At 37.6% G+C, this 8,024-nt stretch overlaps 1 pseudogene; it reads left to right on the forward strand.

Annotated features, from left to right (window-relative positions):
* Positions 1 to 275: 275 nt before the first annotated feature.
* On the forward strand, positions 276 to 7,151 carry LOC145813310 (uncharacterized; annotated as a pseudogene).
* The last annotated feature ends 873 nt before the right edge of the window (positions 7,152 to 8,024 follow it).

The following is an 8,024-nucleotide window of genomic DNA, read 5'->3' on the forward strand; positions in this document are numbered from 1 at the left end:
TTATTTAATTAACATGTTGAACTTTTGTTTTTATATAATATATATAGATTATCAAAAGTTGTACTAAAAAATTTATAATTTTTTTCAATTCTTTTATTATATGAGTGGCATCTACTTTGGTGTCCTATAGTTGAAACCATTGATTTGTTAAGTAAAATTCTTACACTTGAGTTGCACACATAATAAATATTTATTTTTAATTTTATTTGGTTAACGTTAATCAAGGATTAGGGTTGTTACACAATGTCAGATTTATTCCGGCTCCGGAACGTAATATGGGTGATGTGAGTTTGTCAGATCCTGAAGTGGAAGTGTTTCCTTACGTGATTGAAGATGGGCAGGGCGCAGGTGTAAGAAATTCATTTATACGCAACATTAAGTCCAAAGCCAAGAAAGAACTAAGACTGAAAGATTATGACTACCTGTTATTTTGTGAACATGGAAAGAAAACAATCACAACCATGGACGATGGTAAAGAAGTTGACAAGTATAATGTGAAAGACGCTATTATTGATGTGGACACAGTTGGTGTGCCTACAACAAAATGGTCTGGGTTCAATATGAACAACCGGTTTGGGGTATGAGAAATGATGACAATTGAAAAGAAAGAGAAAACAACAAAGGCTTGCAAATGGAATGGCGACGAATATATATGGGTGCACATCCCTACTTGCTTGTTTTGTTTTGTTAACGTTATTCCGTTTAATCATTGTGTTTGTTTTTTGCATAAGCCTGTCATGTGAGTTGGTATCACGAGTGGTGTGTTAATGTATTTTATCGATATCAAAAATCTTGTACAGGGAGATAGTATCCATGACAATGTAAGATGTTGTATTCTGGCAGTGTTACATGTGTTGGGTTGTTTTTTGATTTATTAAAAATGTGATGTGTCATACACAGTTGTATAGTTGAGTTGTGTAATGAATGTACTATTGTTTCACTGCAGGTAATCGATGTGTATGCAGATATATTGTTGACAGAGCAGGCGTATATGGCTGCGGGTGATGATTTATTGGACAAATCGTACTTTTTCAGTAGTATTTGCATAGTGAGTAATATGGTGTGACTGTTGTACAATCTGCAGTTTACAGATGTCTGTTCTTACAGCCTCTGGTTGTTTTGTAGGCCGTTATCAAAACCAGTAACACGAAAACAATAAAAAGTTATGTGCTGAAGAATATTACTTTATCTAAAAATTATGGATACATTCATTTCTCCATATGCAACCAATCACGTAGGACTCTCGTGGACCACGACGCAGAGAACGGAAGTTGGAGGCATTTTAATACGATGAGGCAACAGTCAAACAACAAAATAGACGTGCATTACACTGAAGCCCTTGTACTGGTTATATGAACATGTAACTTTTTTTAAAAAAAAGTGGTTAGTTCTGAAATGACTATGAACATGTTGTGGTGTTCTCATTTGGGGGGGGGGGGGGGAAGGGTTTTGTTTGTGATAGAAGGAACGTGTGTCAAGTGTAATGAAACGGTCATTACGGGAGGATGGAACGGACGAGCTTAGTATCGTTGATACCTTCAACCACCCCCTCAAGTCTGTTGCAAACTACCCCTAACAGAGAGCGGACTCGTAAGTATATCGAGGGTAACACCGGTACTTAATACATTTTTTTAGGGTAAAACGTGTAATATAATTAACAATTCGTCATTTTGTTTTCCCAATGCAGACTTGATTATGCGGTTATTGTTTGCGCGGTGATGCGACAGTACGTGCACCATGTTGATGTAGGGCGTTCATTGCAAGGTAACAACGGCATCGTGTTACGAGCAAACATAGTGAAGGGATTTGTGAACAACCTGGTCAGGGGGCTGAAAGATTAGTTCTGTTTGCACTGCTTTTAGGCGTATTAAAAACAATATCGTACACCTATATATTTTTTATTAGGAAGGTGGTATATGCATTGTGTTTTCGTTATGTGAACTCTACGGTCACAACTTTAGTTTGGTAGTAATTATGATGTGGGTACACGATAAACATGAATTTTTTTTTTTTTTTTTATGATTCTTGGGTGGCCATTGTATTTTGATAACTTTGGTATTGAAACTAGTAGTTGTGAATCAAAATTATGTGTGTTCGTTTGTTGATGTTGTTGATCAGTGGTGTGTTGGGTGGACTTTAAACTAGGTGGGTGTGTTTGACAAGTAGCAATATGCATATACAAAAATTAGGCGTTTGGTAGGCTAATGTATTTTATGTGATCTGCGTTTAGGACTTGCGTTTTGAAATGGAGTTGTTGCATGCATTCAGTGGTGTTTTATGTGTGGGTTGGTAGTGGTTGATTGTTTAACCGGTGCCACATTATACAAGTAGATGTTGTTATGTGTTGGGTTATGTGTTGATCGGGTTGTGTGGTGTACATGCCATCTTACTAGCTTTGACAAACGTGCGTTAAGAAAAGTACAGAATCTCGATGTGGTGTAGGTTGTATTTGTTGACAGTTTGGTGGAAGTGTGGCGCATGTGTGCCGTTTGGTAAACGTAATGAAGTGCAATATGGAAACTCTGTGAAGATGTACAATTGTGACAATCATGGATCACACAGCACACACATCCTAAACTTGGGGGGAGTAGTGGGATATATTTGAATGGGTTGTGGCGCGTACAATGTGTGCGACGCGGCACACTGCATCACAGTTTGAGGAGTTGTTCGATGGGTGTACGTGTGCTGGCCGATTAGTTGGTCAGCATACATAATGAAACTCGCGAGAATGTAAATGTGTATTAGGCAACCTAAATTGGGCCGTGAAATGAACGTGAATATATTTTACCTTAACAATTATGTAACACAAAACACATATACATAGAAGCTAAATTGTGGAAGAATAAGATAAATATCAATGTTTCATTAAACTTAAAAAAATTTAAATGCATCGCAATGGTGGGAATAGTTGAATAAGTGGCTCGTTTGGGGGTTGTGTGCCACCCATTTATTTGTTTGACTTACATAATAAAAAACTGCGTAATAATGCAAAACGTAGTTGTACGGTAGGTGGGTTGTTTGGGCCACCCATTTATTTAGGTAAATAGTTTAAACCTTGGTGACAACGTCGAAACGAAAACATTAGAGAGCTAATCGCATGAAGTAAAGCATAAATTCGTTCTTTGCTTGTCTTACTATTATAGTTCCCCATGTGTTGACAACGTCCGCAACGAATTTGCTGTATTTCTTCCCCCTTGACAGAATTCGTTTTTTCTTTGGCCTTCCCAGTGGTCGTTTGACAACTGGTGGGTGTATGATGAGGTCTTCAGTGTTGAACGTTGGTTTCTTAACAATTGGGATTGGAGTTATGCTTAAAGCGTATGACAAATGATATTCGGAGACATGGTAAAATGGTTCAACTAATTCATACAAATCTCGTCCACTATTACAGATAGCAACCATTGCGTATGCATAGGGAACCATTTAATCTGCCACTGAAAACACGAACACGTTCTCCTGCCAACATCCACAAGTACTGATGGGTACAAATGGACCTCGTACACATTCTCATTTGATTGGCTTACAAGCCACGCCCTGCCTTTGTTGTATGCTTTTACCAACTGAGACTCCATTTTGGGGCAAAGAACTCCAGGCCACGTTGATGCCTTACGTCTGTGTTTTGACATTTGATCCATAATTTTTGTCCTAATGCTGTCAACCATCTGCGTGATTGGGAGGTGTCATGCCTCGTAGATCCATGAGTTGAATGACTTAGCAGCATTTGAACATATCTCACTGTATCGATCACTCCTAAAAACAAAGACGACATGAAAATGTATATTCATGTAAATGTAAACAAAGAAGGTGTTTACATTGTGGGATATGTATTTAATTTGTTTCACTATGCTCATAAACGGTACATACCGGAAGCAAGCGTTTACCCAATATAGCGGGGGTCAATCTTTGAGAACAGCCATTGCCACGTTCTGACCCGATGTCTTGAACTTTTCTAAACTGGAATTGAATGTTGTTACAGTCGGTGTATACGCACATTCTCGAAATTTACTTAGCAGTCAGGCACGATGCATCTTGTTGGCGTATCGCATCTTGTCTTGCAAGTTCCATTGCAAATTTTGCAAGCAGAACGCATGATTGGCATAGGGAAATGTGTTTGGAATTGATTCAAAGATGCTTGTGTATCAGTCTAATATGAATGTAAGCGTCCTGTCCGTTGTAACCACGTTCGCCAGATGTTCCAAGAACCAAACCCAATTTGTTATATTTTCTGAATCGACAATTGCTATTGCCAAGGGGAATAACCCTGTGTACGAAATTTTTAGTGGATTCAATAAATCACTACAACAAAAAACATTTTTGGTGACATTTTTTAGCAACCAAACTGAAATTAGTCGCCAATTTTATGTAATCGGCGACAATTTAATTGTTAGTCGCCAAAAATTACACTATTGGAGACGAGTTAAGATTTTTAGTCGCTAAAAGGTTTGGCGCCAAATTAATTTTTTGGACGAGAGCGCCAAAAATATTTTCACGACCAAATTAACATATAGCGACGAAATTTTGGTCGCCGATTGTAAAGTTTTGGCGACAGAAATAAAATAGTTGCGGAAAAGATGAGCGGTACTTATGGCGACCGAAGGATTTTTATCGCCAATAACTTAGCAAATGAAACTACGTCGTTTTGCATTTTTCAATTTTTTTTTTTTAAAGACTGGACCGACCCTTTTACTAAATACACAAATAAGCTCTAACTCTCCCTCTCCCTCTCCCTCTCCCTCTCACTCTCACTCTCTCTCAATCCACAGCCTCAAGTGGTGCGAAACAGAGGTATGTCTCCCTCTCCCTCTCCCGCTCACTCTCTCACACCGCCTCCTCCTCCTCCTTTTTGTCTTCATCTCTCTTTATCTCGCTCTCTCTCGCCACCAATTGATTTCCACCGACGGCATTCACTTCTCTCTCTCTCTCTCTCTGATATTTTGAAGACAGATATATATATATATATATATATATGAATATATGATAGATTGTTGTCCTAAAATCTGTCTTCAAGGATTTATATATATGTGTATATATATCTATAACATATATTAAAAGTGTGTAAGAGTGGTATAACGCTGCTCCTTGCAGTGATATAACACTCCGGTTTGCTTGGTTTCTTACTCTTTCCTTGCAGATTTATCCACCATGTGTTTGCAAATATCTTTTTTTTTTTTTTTTTTTTTGGGTATGAGATGCTTTTTCCACCATGTGTTTGCAAATATCTTTGACTAAGAGATTGACATGTTTTGGTTTCCATATATTGTTCACCATGTGTTTGATAATATGCCTAAACCAACTTGAAAAGAAAAAAAAAAAAATCAGCAAACAACTGTAGCTTAGGTCTTGCAAAGGAAAATTAAGAGTTTTAAATTAGACTATATTATTGTTTTTGTGTTCTTCTTGAATTTTTTCCGAGTGAAACAAACTGGAGTTTACACTCTGTCTATTAATGGGCCCTTACTGAAGGCTAAATTTCTTAGAAGTGGATTCTGGGGATTCAGTGGAATCATGGGTGCTAAGATTAACGTGAGTCATCAATTACACGTGCAACAATGCAAGAAGGTGCATTGTAGTTTCAGTTCATCTTCCAATGGCAACGGTAGTATGGCAGAGAATTTCAATGAAAATGATGAAGATTATGTCAACTCCAGTGTAGTTGAAGCACGTACGTTAATTGTGTATTTTCTTAAATTCCATGCCATTGAATGCAATTCTTTTGGCTTGTTTGGTTCTGCTTTTGGAAAATGCATTTGCTTATAATTCAGTTAAAAGAAAGTTGTGTTTTGCCATTTGCTTTCTATTAGAGCACAGAAAATTGAAACATCAAACTCCTACTTCTAAGAGTATCCGCAATATTGTCATATCACTTCTTGCCAAAAATGAGAAATATAAACACAAAACATCATTTTGGTGTTCCTTTAAGCATCGTTTTAATCATGCATTGTGTTTTGTCATTTTGCTTTCTATTAGAGCACAGAACATGGAAACATCAATCTCTTACGTCTGAGAGTACCCGTATATTGTCGTTTCGCTTCTTGCCAAAAAATGAGAAATGTAAACACAAATGTTCCTTTAAGCATCCTTTTGTGCCATTTTTCCTTTATTCAATTTGGAGGAATAGAATACATACATCTCAACACCTCTCTTTATATACTTTGCAACCTAGCCTTAGTAGCTTACTTTCCCCCCCCCCTCTTTATCTACATATACTGTTATATGAAGCCCATTTGGTTTGAACACCGTTTTGAAGCTTTGTCACACTTTTTCTCATTCCTAAATTGTTCCCATGTTACTGTCAATTTAATTTTTTATAACTTTTTCAGTTTTTAATAACACACCTTCTTGTGCAACATGCATGTTTCTACAGTTATGGATCCCTTATAGTATTATTGTCAATGGATGATGACTATGATCATGTTGTCCGGAATTCTATAGCTCTAAGCAGTATGCTGTTGGGCTGTTTACTTCTTCACTACTTGCTAAAGTTTGTAACTTGTAGTTTTATGCATCGTACCTCAATGATGCTCATGTCTCTATGGTTTTCCCGTGTAGTTGAGGTGAAGAGTGGCCTAGATGGTTTTATGATTAAGATCGGAGATGGTAGGCAATTAAGATGTGTTCATAACAACCCTCAGGGTGGACATCTGCCTGATTATGCTCCACATCCTGCTATTGTATTGAAGATGGAAGATGGGACTGGCCTCCATTTGATATAACTCTTTGTTTCTTATGCAGGTGAAGGTTGATCGAGTCACCAAGAGGGTATATGAAGCATATTTTGCTCAGTTATACCTCACAAAGGCATATTCCTGTTACAAGGCTGTATTTTGTTTGACTAATATTTTCCATAAAACTTGCTTTAATAGTAATATTTAACTGATAAAGTTTTTTTTTTTTTTTTCTAATCTCAGTTGGGTAATGAAACGGAGAGTGTTAGCTTTGATCTTCGACCTTCGGATGCCATTAACATTGCAGTAATATGCAAGGTACTTTTGCTCATTTTGAAGATTGTAACTGCTTTTGTGGATTTTTGTGGTTGTTTATCATCATGTAGTCCTCTTATCTAACATAGTTTTAATCACTGCTCTCTCACTAGATAGCATTATATGATGGTGTTGGATAAACATAATGTTATTTGCATGTAAAACTGATAGCTGAGTAATACTATGAGATGCAACAAAGTGTACAATGAAATAGAAAAGAAAAGGACTTCTGGGAAGGGTATGTGTATTAGGAGTGATCATGACTCAAAAATGAGTGACGAAACAAAAGAAGAAATGGCAAAGAAAATTGGGAAATAAGGAAGGAAAAGAGAGGATAGTGTCCCCCAAGTTTAGGTGGGTTTGTGGACCCCATTCGAGGGTCGAAATTACGAAATGGCCACCGAAACCACTGAAACTTGGCACGGACAACTTGTTCAAGCCTAAATAGACTTGTAGGAACAAACGGGATCTCGATTGCATTTTCGGTTAAAAAATTAGAAGGAAAAATATAAAACACAAGGCTTAAAAGGCCCGTTCGGGGGCCAAAATTTGAAATGACCACCGAAACCACCGAAACATGGCACAGATAGCCTTTTGAAGCCTAAATAGACTTGTAGGAACAAATGGGACCTCTATTGGATCTCCAGTTAGAAAATTAGAAGGAAAATTGTAAAACACAAGACTAAAAAGGACCGTTCGGGGGCCGAAATTGCGAAATGACCACCAAAACCACTGAAACATGGCACGGACAGCTTTTTCAAGCCAAAATAGATTTGTAGGAACAAACAAGACCTCGATTGGATCCCCGGTTAGAAAATTAGAAGGAAAATTGTAAAACACAAGACTTAAAATGCCCGTTCGGGGGCTGAAATTGTGAAATGACCATCGAAACCACCAAAACTTGGCACGGATAGCTTGCTCAAGCCTAAATAGACTTGTAGGAACAAACGGGACCTCAATTGGATCTCCGGTTAGAAAATTAGAAGGAAAATTGTAAAACACAAGACTTAAAATGCCGGTTCGGGGCTGAAATTGCGAAATGAC

This window comes from Camellia sinensis, chromosome 15, assembly GCF_055761805.1.
Source record: "Camellia sinensis isolate YWXY chromosome 15, ASM5576180v1, whole genome shotgun sequence".
Classification (NCBI taxonomy): domain Eukaryota; kingdom Viridiplantae; phylum Streptophyta; class Magnoliopsida; order Ericales; family Theaceae; genus Camellia; species Camellia sinensis.